We start from the raw sequence: 17,544 nt of genomic DNA on the forward strand, positions 1-17,544 counted from the left end.
TTCCCTAACATCACCTTATCTGACCTTTTCTGCTTGACTCAGACATATACTAGATATTGCAAATAAAGGAAACCAAGGGACCTATATTTCTTTGTGCCGGTCTTGCTTCACTAAATATAATTTTTTCCAAGCCTTTCCATTTCCTAACAAATGGGGCAATGTCATTCTTTCTGATGGAGGCATAGAATTACATTGTGTATATATACCACATTTTCTTGATCCATTCATCTACTGAGGGGAATCTGGATTGGTTCCCTATCTTAGCTGTAGTAAATAATGCTGCAATAAACATAGTTGTGCTGGTAGCTTTAGTGTGGTCTTGTTTGTAAACATTTGGGTAAATGCTCCAAAATGGGATTAATGGGCCATAGGGGAGATCTATGTGGAGTCTTTTGAGGAACCTCCATACTACTTTCCAAAGTGGTTGAACAAGTTTACACTCCCACCCAAAATGAAGTAAGTTCCCTTCTGTCCACATCCCCTCCAGCATCTGTTGTTAATAGAGTTCTTTATTTTAGCAATTCTAACTGGTGTGAGGTGTTATATCAATGTTGTTTTGATTTGCATTTCTTTTATTGCTAGGGAGGTTGAGCTTTTCTTCATGTGTCTATTTGCCATTCTTCTTTCCTCTTCAGAGAAGTTTCTCTTTAAATATTTAGCCCACTTATATATCGGGCAATTGTTTCTTTGAGGATTTGTTGTTGGAGGATTTAATTTTTTTAATTCAATGTATATTTCAGATATGAGACCCTTGTCTGTTGTATTGCTAGTGAAGATCTTCTCCTAATTTGTGGGCTTTCTATTGATCTTGCTAGCTATGTCATTTGCCATGCAGAAACTCTGCAACTTCATGAAATCCCATTTGTCCAACCTTTATTTGATTTGTTGTGTTTCTGGGTCTCTATTAAAAGAAAATTTCGGCCTGCGCCAAGGAGACCCTACGGTTTCTCCTATTTCATCCTTTAAAGTTTTCAGAGTGTCTGCTTTGACTCTGAGGTCTTTGATCCATTTGGAGTTGATTCTGGTGTTGGGTGATGTATAAGGATCTTGGTTTAGTTTTCTCCGAATTGTTAACCAATTTTGCCAGCACCATTTACTGAAGAGGTTGTCTTTCTTCCATTCTACTTTTTTAGCTGCCTTATCAAAAATTAGATGGCTATAGGTCTGTAGGTTCATTTCTGGGTTTTCAATTCTATTCCATTGGTCCTGAAGTCTGTTCTTGTGCCAGTACCTAGCTGTTTTGATTATTATGGCTTTATAGCAGAGTTTGAATTTTGGTATTGATATTCCTCCAGCAGTGTTCTCTCTGTTGAGGATCATTTTTGCTATTTTTGATCTTTTATTGTTCCATATGAATTTTTGGATTGCCTCTTCTATTTCCTTGAGGAATGAGTTTTGAATTTTGATGGGTATCACATTGAATTTGTAGATAACCTTGGGAAGTATTGCCATTTTCACGATGCTGATCATTCCAGTCCAGGAGCATGGGAGTTTTTGCCAATTTCTAAGTTCTGTTTTGATATCCTTTTTCAAGTTTTTAAAGTTTTCATCATAGAGGTCCTTCACTTCTTTGCTTAAGTTAATTCCTATGTATTTTATGTTTTGTGGGGCTATTACGAATGGAGTTGCTTTCCTACATTCAGCCACACTTTCCTCATTTTTGGCATTCAGAAAAGCCATTGATTTTTGAGGGTTAATTTTATACCCTGCTACTTTGCCAAATTTTGAATCAGCCTGAGTAATTTGGGAGTGGAGTCTATGGGATTCTTGAAATACAAGATCATGTCATTTGCAAAGAGGGAGTATTTTACTTCTTCTTAGGCTGTTTGGATCCCTTTTATGTTTGCATCTTATCTTGTTGCTGTAGCTAGGCATTCTAATACTAGGTTGAAGAGAAGTGGAGAGAGTGGACGTCCTTGTCTTGTACCTCAGTTAAGAGGAAATGGCTTTAGTTTTTCAATATTAAGTGTAATGCTGTATTAAGGAATTATTATTGTATGAAGGAATGTTCATGGATGCCTAATTTTTCCAAAATCTTCATCATAAAGGGGTGCTGGATCTTCTCAAATGCTTTTTCTGCATCGATTGAGATAACCATGTGGTTCTTAACCTTGCTCCTATTGATGTGATGAATTATGTTAATTGATTTGCGTATTTTGAAGCAGCTTTGCATCCCTGAAATGAATCCTGTTTGATGATGGTGTATGATTTTTTGGATGAACTGTTGAAGTGGATTGGCCAAAATTTTGTTGAGAAGTTTTACATCAATGTTCATCAAAGAAATGTGTCTGTAGTCCTCTTTCTTGATGAGTCCCTGCCTAGATTTGGGATGAGGGATATGATGGCTTCATAGAATGTGTTTGGTAGTGAACTTTCTCTTTCAATTTCATTGGAGAATTGGAGGAGTATTGGTGTGAGCTCTGCTTTGAAGGCCCGGTAGAATTCTGCTGTAAAACCATCTGGTCCTGGACTTTTCTTAGATGGGAGGTCTCTTATTGCTGTTTCTATTTCAATGCTGGTCTGGACCTTTAAGGATGGTTTCACTCATCTTGGTTAAATTTTGGCATGTCAATATTTGCTAGGAAAAGGTCCCCATTTCTGCCAAATTCTCAAACTTATTAGCATAAAGTTTTGAGAAGTATTCCCTTTTAATTTTCTTTTTTTAAATAATTTTTAAAAAGAGATTTCTTGTTTCTTCTTTATTTTTTTATTTTTTATTTATTTTATTTTATTTTATTTGTGAAAATACTACAGAGGGGTTACAATTACATGGGCAGGATAATGCACACATTTCTTACCAAACATTGCAGCCTCCTCCTTTGTTTACCCTTCACCTCCCTTCCCAGCCTCCCCCTTCCACCCCCACCGACATTGTAAAGCTCGTTTTTGACATGACAATTTGTACTTCTCATTGTTGCAACAGGTCCACCTGAATCCTTAAACGGCTTGTTATTCTCCATCTCCTCCACAAGTTATACTGACATCAAATATATTGAAAATGGGGATTATACTGTGGGGGAGAGACATACAAAGCAACAAAGAAATAATATTATAAATGCGTTAGAAACACATGCATGAAAGAAAAAAAAAACCATTAAAATACCTATCTAAGGGTTCATTTTCCTAACATCACATTATCTGACTTTTTCTGCTTGACTCATACATATACTAGATATTGCAAATAAGGGAAACCATGGGACCTATGTTTCTTTGGGCCTTGCTTACTTCAATTAATATAATTTTTTCCAAGTTTTTCTATTTCCTAACAAATGGAGCAATGTCATTCTTTCTGATGGAGGCATAGAATTCCATTGTGTATATCTATCACATTTTCTTGATCCATTCATCTATTGAAGGGCATCTGGGTTGGTTCCACATCTTAGCTATGGTAAATAATGCTGCAATAAACATAGTTGTGCTGGTCGTTTTAGTGTGGTCTTGTTTGTAAACATTTGGGTAAATGCTCAAAAGTGGGATTGCTGGGTCATAGGGGAGCTCTATGTGAAGTCTTTTGAGGAACCTCCATACTGCTTTCCAAAGTGGTTGAACAAGTTTACATTCCCACCAACAATGAAGTAAGGTTCCCTTTTGTCCACTTCCCCTCCAGCATCTGTTGTTAGAGTTCTTGATTTTTGCCATTCTAACTGGAGTGAGGTAGTATCTCAAAGTTGCTTTGATTTGCATTTCTTTTATGGCTAGGGATGTTGAGCATTTCTTCATGTGTCTATTGGCCATCCTTCTTTCTTCTTCAGAGAAGTTTCTCTTTAAGTCTTTAGCCCACTTATTTATTGGGCAGTTGTTTCTTTGAGGATTTGTTGTTGGGGGATTTAATTTTTTGAGTTCCTAGTATATTTTAGATATGAGACCCTTGTCCGTTGTATGGCTAGTAAAGATCTTCTCCCAATCCGTGGGCTTTCTATTGATCTTGCTAGCTATGTCCTCTGCCATGCAGAAGCTCTGCAACTTTATGCAATCCCATTTGTCCAATCTTTCTTTGATTTGTTGTGTTTCCAGGTCTGTATTCAGAAAATTTCCTCCTGAGCCAAGGAGACCTAGGGTTTCTCCTATTCCATCCTGTAATGTTTTCAGAGTGTCTGCTTTGACTTCGAGGTCATTGATCCATTTGGAGTTAATTCTTGTGCAGGGTGATATATAAGGATCTAGCTTTAGTTTTCTACATCTAGTTAACCAATTTTGCCAACACCATTTACTGAAGAGGCTGTCTTTCTTCCATTCTATTGTTTTAGATCCCTTATCAAAAATTAGATGGCTATAGATCTGTGGGTTCATTTCTGGGTTTTCAATTCTATTCCATTGGTCCTGAGGTCTGTTCTTATGCCAATACCAGGCTGTTTTGTTTACTATGGCTTTGTAGTAGAGTTTGAAATTTGGTATTGATATTCCTCCAGCAGTGTTCTTTCTATTGAGGAGCGTTTTTGCTATTCCGGGTCTTTTGTTGTTCCATATGAATTTTTGGATTGCCTCTTCTATTTCCTTGAAGAATGAGGTTAGAATTTTGATAGGTATTGCGTTGAATTTGTAGATAGCCTTGGGAAGTATTGCCATTTTCACGATGTTAATCTTTCCAACCCAGGAGCATGGGTGGTTTTGCCATTTTTTAAGTTCTTTGTTGATTTCTTTTTTCAAGATTTTAAAGTTTTCATCATAGAGGTCCTTCACTTCTTTGGTTAAGTTAATTCCTAGGTATTTTATTTTTTGTGGGGCTATTACAAATGGAGTTGCTTTCCTAATTTCAGCCACACTTTTCTCATTGTTAGCATACAGAAAAGCCATTGATTTTTGGGGGTTAATTTTATAACCTGCTACTTTGCCAAAGTTTTGAATCAGCTTGAGTAATTTGGGAGTGGAGTCTATGGGATTCTTTAAATACAAGATCATGTCATCTGCAAAGAGGGAGAGTTGTATTTCTTCTTTCCCTATTTGGATCCCCTTTATGTCTGCATCTTGTCTTATTGCTGTAGCTAGGCATTCTAATACTAGATTGAGGAGAAGTGGAGAGAATGGACATCCTTGTCTTGTTCCTGAGTTAAGAGGAAATGGTTTTATTTTTTCACCATTAAGTATAATGCTGGCTGTAGGTTTGTCATATATAGCCATCATTGTATTGAGGAATGATCCATGGATGCCTAATTTTTCCAAAACTTTCATCATGAAGTGGTGCTGGATCTTGTAGAATGCTTTTTCTGCATCCATTGAGATAACCATGTGCATCAATGTTCATCAAAGAAATGGGTCTATAGTTCTCTTTCTTTGATGAGTCCCTGCCTGGTTTTGGGATGAGGGTTATGATGGCTTCATAGAATGTGTTTGGTAGTGAGCTTTCTCTTTCAATTTTATTGACGAGTTGGAGGAGTATTGGTGTGAGCTCTGCTTTGAAGGCCTTGTAAAATTCTGCTGTAAAACTATCTGGTGAGAAACTTCTCTGAAGAAGAAAGAAGGATGGCCAATAGACACATGAAGAAATGTTCAACATCCCTAGCCATAAAAGAAATGCAAATCAAAACAACATTGAGATATCACCTCACTCCAGTTAGAACAGCAAAAATCAAGAACTCTAACAACAACAGATGCTGGAGGGGATGTGGACAGAAAGGAGTGTTGGTGGGAATGTAAACTTGCTGGTGGGAATGTAAACTTGTTCAACCACTTTGGAAAGCAATATGGAGGTTCCTCAAAAGACTTCACATAGAGCTCCCCTATGACCCAGCAATCCCACTTTTGGGCATTTACCCTAATGTTTACAAACAAGACCACACTAAAGCTACCAGCACAACTATGTTTATTGCAGCATTATTTACCATAGCTAAGATCTGGAACCAACCCAGATGCCCCTCAGTAGATGAATGGATCAAGAAAATGTGGTATATATACACAGTGGAATTCTATGCCTCCATCAGAAAAAATGACATTGCCCCATTTGTTAGGAAATGGAAAAACTTGGAAAAAATTATATTAAGTGAAGTAAGCCAGGCCCAAAGAAACGTAGGTCCCATGGTTTCCCTTATTTGTAATATCTAGTATATGTATGAGTCAAGCGGAAAAGGTCAGATAATGTGATGTCAGGAAAATGAACCCTTAGATGTGTATTTTAATGTTTTTTCTTTCATGCATGTGTTTCTAACACATTTATAAGATTGTCTCTTTGTTGCTTTGTATGTCCCTCCCCCACAGTATAACCCCTGCTTTCACTATATTTGATGTCAGTATAACTTGTGGAGGAGATGGGGAAAAACCAGTTGTTTAAGGATACAGGTGGACCTGTTGCAACAATGAGAAGTACAAGTTGTCATGTCCAAAATGAGCTTTACAACGTTGGTGCGGGGGGGGGGGGGGGGAAGGGAGGGAAGGATTGGGATTAGGGGGGGATGGGGGAGGCTGGGAAGGGATGTGAAGGGTAAACAAAGGAGGAGGCTGCAATGCTTGGTTAGAAATGTACGCATTATCCTGCCCATGTAACTGTAACTCCTCTGTACAGTCTGTCCACAAATAAAATTAAATTAAATTTTAAAAAAAAAACCATCTGGTCCTGGACTTTTCTTAGCTGGGAGGTCTCTTATTGCTGTTTCTATTTCAATGCCTGATATGGGCCTGTTAAGATGGTTTAACTCATCTTGGTTTAGTTTTGGCATGTCAATAGTTGCTAGGAAAAGGTCCATTTCTGTCAAGTTCTCAAACTTATTAGCATAAAGTTTTGAGAAGTATTCCCTTATGATGTTCTGAATCTTTTTTTTTTCTGTGGTGATGTTTCCATTCTCATCTCTGAGTTTATTAATTTGGGTGTGTTCTCTTCTTATTCTGATAAGATTTGCTAAGGGTCTGTCAATTTTGTTAAATTTTTCGAAGAACCAACTCTTTGTTTTGTTGATTCTTTCTATAGTTTTTTTGGATTCTAATTCATTTAATTCTGATTTAATTTTAATTATTTCTTTCCGCCTACTGGATTGGGGTTTATCTTGCTGCTCTTTTTCAAGGAGGTTTAGATGTGTCATTAAATTGTTTGTTTCAGATCTCTCCAATTTGTTGATGTAGGAGCTCAGAGCTATAAACTTGCCTCTGAGTACTGCCTTTGCTGTGTCCCAGAGGAGCTAGTAGTTTGTGTGTTCATTTTTTTTGAATAGCATGAACATTTGAATTTCCTTTCTAATCTCTTCCATGACCCACTCATGATTCAGCAGTGTGTTGTTCAGCCTCCATGTGATACCGGAATTTCTTTGGTGGCTTTTGGTGTTGAGTTCTAATTTTATTCCCTTGTGGTCAGAGAGAATGTAAGGTATAACTTCAATGTTTCTGAATTTAGACAAGTTTGCTTTGTGGCCTAAAATGTGGTCTATTTTAGAAAACGTTCCATGTGTTGCTGAGAAAAACGTGTATTCTGATGCTGCTGGGTGAAATGTTCGGTAGATGTCTGTTAAGTCTAGTTGATCTATGCAGCTGTTTAGATCTGCGGTTTCTCTGTTGAGTTTTTGCCGAGTTGATCTATCTAGTGGGGTGAGTGGTGTGTTAAAATACTCAAAAATTAATGTCTTTGGATCTATATGGGATTTGAGGGAAAGTAGTGTTTCTTTGATAAATTTGGGTGCTCCATTGTTTGTCGAGTAGATATTCAGAATTGTAATATCCTCCTGAAAGAGAGATCCCTTAATTAGTATGTAGGGACCTTCTTTATCTCTTCTCACGAATTTTATTTTGAAGTCTATTTAATATGATATTAGGTTTCCAACTCCTGCCTGTTTATGGGGGCCGTTTGCTTGGTAGATTTTGTTCCAACCTTTAGCATTGAAAATGTGTTTGTTTTTATGGGCAAGATGTGACTCCTGAAGGCAGCAGATAGAAGAGTCTTGTTTTTTTTTTATCCAACTAGACAGTCTATGTCGCTTAATTCGAGAGTTCAGTCCTTTAACGTTAAGAGAAAGGACTGAGAGTTATTTGGGAGTTCCTGCCATGTTATCCACCTTCTTGGGGGCAGCGAAACTGGGTTCTTCCTATGGTTCTTTGTTTCTCATTTTGGGTGCAGTTTCTTGGCCTTTATTGTGGTCTTGTTGGTTTTCTATGTGTAGGACATCTTTAAGAATCTTTTGTAGGGCTGGTTTGGTGGAGATGTATTGTTTCATTTTTTCTTTGCTATGGAAGGTTTTTATTTGGCCTTCAGTTATGAAGGAGAGTTTAGCTGGGTACAGTATTCTTGGTTGATAGTTGTTTGTTTTTAGGGCATGGCATACATCATTCCAGGCTCTTTTTGCTTTGATTGTCTCTGCTGAGAAATCTGAGGTGATTCTAATTGGTTTCCCTTTATAGGTGATTAACCTTTTCTCCCTGACAGCTTTAAGGATCTTTTCCTTGGTCTGAGTTGATCCTATGTGGATTATATTGTGATGGTGGGATGTCAGATTCTGGTCTGGTCTATTTGGGGTTCTAAAAGCTTCTTGTATCTGAATAGGCCTATCTTTTTGTATGTTTGGGATGTTCTCTGCTAGGATCCTGTTAAACAAATTTCCTAGACCATTAACTTCCGTTTCTGGGTGCTCCTCTACACACATTATCCTTAGATTAGGCCTTCTGATGGTGTCTTCCAAGTGTTGGATAGATCTATCATATTTCTTGGACTTGTCTTTGATGGTTGTATGTTCTTTCTCTATAATTTCTAGGCTGTCTTCAATCCCCGAGATTCGATCTTCTGCATGGTCTAACCTGCTCTCAAGGCTTTCTACTTGGTTTTTCATTTCTTTTCCTTCTAATTGGTCAGCTTTGATGGCTTCAAATTCTTCATTGAAGCTTTGTTTTAGATCTTGTATGGACTTCTTTACTTCCTTAATTTGATGTTCAGTGTTTATTCTCAAATCACTTAGGTGATTGTTTATGGTTTCCTTGGTCTCCCTGACATCCTTCAGCTCTTCCTTAATGGATTCCATGAATGCCTTTAGTGATCTTTGTGTATTCTCATCCTGCTCTCTCAATTCCTTTATTACTCTTTGCTTAGCTTCCTCACTTTCATGCCATTCGTGAAGTTCTCTTTGAGTGTTCTCATGCTGCTCATGCAATTCCTGTATCAGTTTTAGAGTAGCTTCCTCACGCTCATGATATTCCGGTATTAACCTTTGGTTTTCCTCCTCTCTCTCCTTATCATGCTCATATAGATTCCTTTGTATGTTTTCAATCTTTTCCAGTATTGACCTTTCGTTTGCCTCCTCTCTCTCTCTATCACGCTCATACAAAGTCCTTTTGTATGTTTTCCATCTTTTCATTTACCATATTTGCCAGTAGTGTTTGTAGAGCTATTTGGGAACTCTTCTCTGGATTATTCATTATCTGTCCTGTCCCATGATTGTCATGAGTGGGATTTGAGCTACCCGGACTTGCCATTTTTCTTGTGTTTTTTCGGCTTACTCTGCCCATTTGGGATGAAAGTAACACCAGTTTTGTGCTAGAAAACTATCTTAAGGCAAGCATCAACCAAAGTCTGTAGATCCACAATCAAAAGTCTGCAGATACAGTGAAGTTCAACAGATATACCTATTCAACATCAAACAACTATATAATAATGGGCTACAAACCGCAAAGTAGAATTTGGAAAACCAGAAATTATTAATTTTAGGGAGACATGTGGGTAAAAATAGGAAAAGAGAAATATGGGAAGGAACAGGGAGAGTTTACTTAACTAAGTCCTAATAGCAAAGTAGGAAAGAGGTTGGATAGGATAAAAGTAGAGAGAGAAAAAAAGAAGAAAGAGAAAGAGAAAAAAGACACAAGAAAAAATAGAAAAGCAAAAATCAAAAAATAAAAAGTGTAATGATTAAAAATATGCTGATTGAAAATGAAATATTCAGAGAAGAACATGGGTATAATGAGAGAATGGGAGGGATATAAAGGAGACATGAAAACCTTAAAAATAAAAATACTTAAAATATTATATAGGTATAAAGAGGTAATACTGCTAGGAATTTAAGTCTAAGAGGCTTTGAATTGAGTAATAAATTTGTGGATTAAATATGTACACAATGGGGGATAAAGTCTAATAATCGACTATGGGTATATCTGAGGATGTGCAGAACAACAATTAAGTCACACAAAGAGGAGCAAAAGAGCAGAAAAGGTGAAAAAAATGAGCAAAAAAGAAAAAAAATCAGACATTCAGTAGAGCTAAACAAAAAACAAAAATATTTTTTAAAAAGAAAGAACAAAAAAGAAAGAAAAACGCACACACATATACCCCTAAAATAAAAATTATAAGAGGAAGAGAAAAAAGTTACTAGTATAGAATTTTTTTTCAAAATGGTAAAAATTAAAAATTAAAAAAAAAGTTTTAGAAGAAAAATATTTTTATAAAAGGAACCAAAAAAAAAAAAAAAAAAAGAAGAAGAAGAAGAAGAAACAGAGAAAAAACAAGTTCTTTGATTTTTTGGGGAGTGGTGGGAAGATCTTTTATATCCCTTGTGTCCATAACAAGCCTCTTGTTGGAGTCTCTGGTCTGCTTGTGGTATTTGATTTTCCTGTGGCTTAGTTGGTTTCTTAAGCAGTTTGTTTGAACAGGTAGAAAAATGCTATGCTGTACAAAATATTTTGTGATCCTCTCCCCTGGCTAGTTCAATGGGAGGGAGATCTGCTTTGAGTATCACAAAAGAGGGAGATGGCTTTTTCCTCATGTTTGTAGATGCTCTGATGAGGCTAGGTTCTGGGTAGAGTTGAGGCCTTTCAGCAAACAGTAGCTTTTCCCTGAGGAGACTTTGTGCGAGACTCACAGAGCCCAGCCTCGAGCCACTCTCAGGGTTTATGTTTACTGAATTTCAATGGATTGTCCATGCTGCTAAAGAGAGGGGCAGCCTCTGGCTCTGATTACCCAGTGAAGAAACCCACTCCTGGGGCTGGCGGCCCGAGCTGGGTGACTTTTCCCTGGATGGGGCTGAGTTTGCCATGTCACTTTAGGATCTTCTGACCTGCTAAATGACTCTAGTTTTCTTCCAAGGCCTGTGTTTGAGCTAGCTGGTCAACCAAGCTTTGTCAGTATCAAACATGGAGATCTCCTGTAATGGCGGGGAGGGGTGGCCTTCCCTCCGCTGCTCCCTGAGAAGGAGTGAGGACGTTAGGCTTCTACTCACACCGCATTTTGGTTCCTGGGTCATCTCTGGTCTGTGAACTGCAGGATGAAGATGTCTGCTCCTTGTCGGTTCTTGTTGGTGTTCAGTAGAATACACTCGCACGCCATGTCTGGCTCCTTTGTCCTGGACTCTCTATGTTGCAGGTATGGCGGCTATTGCCACCTCCACCACCACTGTAGCCCGCAGTGGCCTCTGCTAGCAAGTGCTCAGATCTGTCTCCTTGCCTGGATTTTCCCTCTCTGGCCTAACTCTCTGAACTGTGATGGTACACTTGGTGTGATTCTCTGGCTTAAGTCTGTTCGCTGGAACTCTAAAACTCCTTTCTCTCTCTGGCCTGACTCTCTGTCCTGTGATGGCACACTTGGTGTGATTCTCTGGCTTAGGAATGTTCACTGGAACTCTAAAACTGCTTTCTATGCGAGAGCTTGTTTAGATTCCAGCTTCTCCTCCGCCATCTTCCCAGAAAGAAAGGTTGGACAAATGGGATTGTATGAAGTTGCAGAACTTCTGCATGGCAAAGGACATAGCTAGCAAGATCAACAGAAAGCATACAGATTGGGAGAAGATCTTCACTAGCCATACAACAGACAAAGGTCTCATATCTAAAATATACTTGGAACTCAAAAAATTAAATCCCCCAATAACAAATCCTCAAAGAAACAACTGCCCAATAAATAAGTGGGCTAAAGACTTGAAGAGAAACTTCTCTGAAGAAGAAAGAAGGATGGCCAATTGACACAGGAAGAAAAATGCTCAATCTCCCTAGCCATAAAAGAAATGCAAATCAAAACAACATTGAGATACCACCTCATCCCAGTTAGAATGGCTATAATCAAGAACTCTAACAACAACAGATGTAGGAGGGGATGTGGACAGAAGGGAACCTTACTGCATTGTTGGTGGGAGTGTAAACTTGTTCAACTAATTTGGAAAGCTGTATGAAGGTTCGTGAAAAGACTTCACATAGACCTCCCCTATGACCCAGCAATCCCACTTTTGGGCATTTACCCAAATGTTTAAAAACAAGACCACACTAAAGCGACCAGCACAACTATGTTTATTGCAGCATTATTTACCATAGCTAAGATATGGAACCAACCCAGATGCCCCTCAGTAGATGAATGGATCAAGAAAATGTGGTATATATACACAATGGAATTCTATGCCTCCATCAGATAGAACGACATTGCCCCATTTGTTAGGAAATGGAAAAACTTGGAAAAAATTATATTAAGTGAAGTAAGCCAGGCCCAATGAAACATAGGTCCCATGGCTTCCCTTATTTGCAATATCTAGTATATGTATGAGTCAAGCGGAAAAGCTCAGATAATGTGATGTTAGGAAAATGAACCCTTAGATAGGTATTTTAATGTTTTTTTATTTCATGCATTTGTTTCTAATGCATTTATAAGATTATTTCTTTGTTGCTTTGTAAGTCCCTCCCTCACAGTATAACCCCTGCTTTCACTATATTTTATGTCAGTATAACTTGTGGAGGAGATGGGGAAAAACAAGTCGTTTAAGGATACAGGTGGACCTGTTGCAACAATGAGAAGTACAAGTTGTCATGTAGAAAACGAGCTTTACAACGTTGGTGTGGGGGGGAGGGGGGAGGATTGGGTGGGAGGGGAGGGGGGAGATTGGGAAGGGATGTGAAGGGTAAACAAAGGAGGAGGCTGCAATGCTTGATAGGAAATGTACGCATTATCCTGCCCATGTAATTGTAACCCCTCTGTACAGTATGTTCACAAAAAAAATTAAATTTGAAAAAAATAAAATAAAACTCTTTTCTCTGCGAGAGCTTGTTTAGCCTCCAGCTTCTCCTCCGCCATCTTCCCAGAACTCCTTATCATAGTAATTTTGAATTACATTTCTCTAATATTTCAGTTCACAAACCATTAAGCCAGCATAGAAGTTGTATTAAACACAACTTTGTTAGCCCACTGGCGATTTTCAGGGCTTTAGGGAAAAGATGTCTATTCAGAACTTTTGTCCAATTTTAATCAAGTTTCTTGTTAATCTCATCTTTAATCTCTCCATACAAAATCAGTAATTAATTCAAGGTAGTAGATAGAAAAATATTAAGCCACTCCTAACATTTTTCAATTTTCAATAAAATGATATTGCTTAAATCATTTTCTGTTAATGCTTGAGACCATATAATTCAATTTAGTTAGACCTTTAACAAGGCTATGTGCATTTTATTTATTTTACGTTAATTGTTCTTTCCAAAGTCTATGTGTCTAATTTCCCTTGCTCTCTTTCAGTCTCAAGTAGTTCAGATTTCAAACTGAAGAATAAATGGAAGGAAGCAAACAAAAAAAATACAGTTCCTCTCATCTGATGATGCCTATACAAGAAGGAAGAAAGAGTTCCTACTTCTAAGGACCTATGCTAGGATATCAAAAAGAGAATTCATTCTTCTAGGTCTTCCTTAAAATGTAAACCACAACATATCGCGAAGGTACTTTTATGTTTTATCAGTTTTTCACATTTTCATATGGACTTCACCTCAGTCTACAACATTCATTCATTATTCTTTCCCTGATACTTTTACACTACCAAGACGTAAGATATAAGATAACCAGTTTTATTTACAGAATAAGAAGTTATCACCCTGGTTTCCTTGGAAGCACAACATGGTCAATAGATAACATTGCTTCTGGTTTCTCACTACATGCAATGGTTTTTGTAATGCTTATTGCATTCTATTTAGTATTTTAAAAAAACTGCTGGCTAAACTCAAAGCTCCTTCACAGAAGTTTAGGTTAAGTACTTCACAAGTTTTATTTCCCTTAATTCTTAAGATAATATTTGTTATAATGCTAATGTTATTACCATTTTAGTGTTGGGAAAATTGTAATTAAATGCCTTAAGTAGATGACCCAAAGACATACAGTGAGAAAGGAAATGAGGCAAAGTTTCCAAAAGCCTTTTAGCAGTACACAAAAGGTAGGTAAAATCTCTCCAGTCTCTTACATTCTCAATTCAATATTCATATTGTCCAAGAAGTAATAGCATAGCAATTAATGTCCATGGTGATTGTTTTCTGTTACATTTTGTCTTCAACACAGACTGTGTTGGTGAGATTGGGTTATCATGTAGAGAGTTGAGCTTATAAATTGAGGAAACTTCCAGTTTCCTTTTTAAAAAGTACTAAAACTTTTAAATATTATCATTAACTGACTTTTAAGAATCAAAAACCTAACAAATTCATATACAATCACCCAAAATGCTTTCAAAGTAGGAGATGATAAAACAGGACCCTGTGAAGTAAATTTTCTTCTACTTTTGAAATTATTCTGAAAACTTTGTGCTGGATGGTCGCACCTGTAATCCTAACTCCTCCGGTCATCTACTCAGGAGCCCGAGATCTGTGGATAACAGTTGGAACCCAATCAGGGCAAAATAAATTCATGAGATAATTTTTCAAAAATTTATTGAACTAGCATAGGGCCAAGAATGAAGATGTAGCTTATATAGTAGCTCACCAATCTAGAGAGGAAAGGCCTAGCAAGACCTTGAAGCCGCGATTTCAAATTCTGAGCATGCCAACAGAAATGCAATTTCCTGTACATGCATGCTACTTGCGCGCGCGCGTGCACACACACACATACACACATACATCCATTCTAAATATCTTCATATCAGTGTTTTGCATTAATTTCTTTGTTAACGATATTATATAAGCAAAATAAAGGAAATAAACTCCTCCCTCTTAGAAAAGTTTTATACTTTTTATTGTAAAAATACTGTACACAGGTGTCATATTTACATGAGCTAGGTAATGAGAACAATTCCTAACAAGCATTGTTACCTCCTCCTTTATTTTTCCCCTACTATTCCTTCCCTCGCACCTCCACAAGTGCACACCCCTCCCCCCTTCCCCTGCCTAAATTGTAACGTTCATTTTTCAGCATAGTGTCTTGTGCATCTCATTGTTACAATGGGTCAACCTGTATCCCTATTTAGGCATTTTGTGTTTTTCCTTCCTCTCCCCAAATTAGAAGAGCATATATACAAGATATAGGCGCATCAACTTCAAATACAGTGAAAACAGTTGTTATAGCATGGGGAGGAACCTATAAAAAGACACAAAAAATCACATTGCACATTATAAGTACATTAGAAACAATAACCAAAAAGAGAAAAGTTCTTGTATCCCTATCTTGGGTTTCATTTCCCGGAACATTATGCTATCTGGTCATATGGACATACCTTTTGACCTTTTCTGCTTATACTATACATATATTAGTTATTGAAAATTAGGAAACCATGGGACCTGTGTTCTTTTGGATTTGGCTTACTTCACTTAATATTTTTCCATATCTTTCCAATTTCTAACAAATTGGATGATGCCATTCTTTCTGATGGAGGCATAGAATTCCATTGTTTATATAAAACACATCCTCTTGATCCATTCTTCTGCTGAGGAGCATCGGGGTTGGTTCCATATCTTAGTTATCTTAAATAATGCTGCAATAAATGTAGTTGTGCTGGTAGTTTTAGTATGGTCTTGTTTGTGATCATTTGGGTAAATGCCCCAAAGTGGGATTTCTGGATCATAGGGGAGATCTATGTGGAGTCATTTGAGGAACCTCCATACTAATTTCCAAAATGGTTGAAAAAGTTTACACTCCCACCAAGAATGCAGTAAGGTTACCTTCTGTCCACATCCCCTCCAGCATCTATTGTTGTAAAACTATGGAATGCTTCAGGAATTTGCCTGTCATCCTTGCTCAGGGGCCATGCTAATCTTCTCAGTATCATTACAATGTTAGTTTATGTGATGCTGAATTGAGCACAGAATATTTTTTATATATAAAGTGTAATTGATTTTCTTAAACTAGGCAATTCAACAAAAAGTAAGTTTAGAAGAATTGTGAAATTTTAGAACCATGTACTTCTTACATAAGCACACATTTAAGAATAATGTCAAGATGGACATGTCAAAAACAAAATAATTCCAGATATTTGCGGTTCAAGAGATGTGTAGGGGAAATAATTCAATTGTTCTATACAAGGCACATGTCATAATGAACACAGCAGCAAGTGTTAAGGGTTGTTAAAAATTTTAGTGTTTTATATCTATTTAATTTTAGGATTATATGCCAAAATTAGGACTGTTTGGCAGGTATAAAATTTTCTATAATGTATTTAAGATTTATGTTAGCAGACATATAGTACTAAGTATGTACATTTCAGAATTTATAGAAACTTTGTTAATGAGAAGTTGCAAAGTCTTTGTGTGAAGAAGCAGAATGAAGGGTTAAGACTACACAGTTCTTGTTAAAATTTAGGGATTCCTTACTTTATATTTTAGCGAGGAACAAGAGATGATATAAGCCATAAACAAATAATGAGATGAACCATAATAACCTTAGTGTGTAACTTTGAAGACTATTCATAGCCTATAAAAATCTTGTTGAACATCATAATCTTAGGCGGTTTAAAATGTACAGGAATATGAGAAAATAGAAAATCTAATATGTAGTGCACTTCAAATACTAAAAACACTGGTAATTGTTTTGTTTTTTATTTTATTAATCATTATTTAATTATTGGTTTTCTTTGTAGCATTGTTATACTTGTTATATAATACAACTTTTTGTTAGTCATCATTAGGAGGTACTTTGAGAATGTTACTGGGGTGGTCAAACCATTTTTTTTATAGGTGCATGTGAATTTACAACTAGGAAAATTAAGAACAAAATATTTATTAAAAATGATCAAGTAGAGTCTGAATCAGGAGAGTTGATACATGTCCACAACTAAAATCTTAGCCCTAGGTTGAAGCAACAGTATTACAGAGTTGAGGCCACAAATGTGAGAGACTGTGTTTTGTTTTGTTTTGTTTTATTTTGACTTTTTGTCATGGGGCTTGAACTCTGGGGCCTGAGTGCTGTTCCTCAGGCAAGGCTAGCGCTAACACTTGAGGCAGAGCAACATTTCCATCATTTTCTACTTATGTGGTGCTGAGGAATCAAACCCAGGGCCTCATGCATGAAAGGCAAGCACTCTACCACTGAGCCAACTTCCTAGCACTTGAGAGACTGTGTTTTTAAAAAAATCATCAAAACAACATTTTCCTTTTGCTTTGGGTTATATAAGGAAATATATAAATATCTTTTTCTATTTTTGTGAATTGTTGTACTTCTAAATTTATAGTAACTTCAGCCACTTTATCCTTTTCAAAGTCATGAAATATCTCTGAGAGTTTGCTGCTGTGAACATCGTTTTTGCATTTATAATTTCTTCTGAGTCACTTTTATTTTTATCAACATAACTTTATATTTCATGTTGATGGATTACAAATATCAAATACCTGCAAATGTACACATAGAGTCTAAAGATAGCAGTATGAATATTCTCATACAGCTCTTGTTTATCTATTATTCACTTTCAATATTATGATATTTCTCTCTTTCAC

General features: G+C 36.9%; 1 non-coding gene across 1 annotated transcript; it reads right to left on the bottom strand.

Moving 5' to 3' along the window:
• Positions 1-15,812: 15,812 nt before the first annotated feature.
• On the bottom strand, positions 15,813-15,919 carry LOC122095436. Its single transcript, XR_006145135.1, has one exon. It is a non-coding gene; the product is annotated as a U6 spliceosomal RNA (small nuclear RNA).
• Positions 15,920-17,544: the final 1,625 nt, after the last annotated feature.

The sequence above is a fragment of the Dipodomys spectabilis genome, unplaced genomic scaffold (genome assembly GCF_019054845.1).
Source record: "Dipodomys spectabilis isolate Male_0828 unplaced genomic scaffold, ASM1905484v1 ptg000351l, whole genome shotgun sequence".
In the NCBI taxonomy this organism is placed as follows: domain Eukaryota; kingdom Metazoa; phylum Chordata; class Mammalia; order Rodentia; family Heteromyidae; genus Dipodomys; species Dipodomys spectabilis.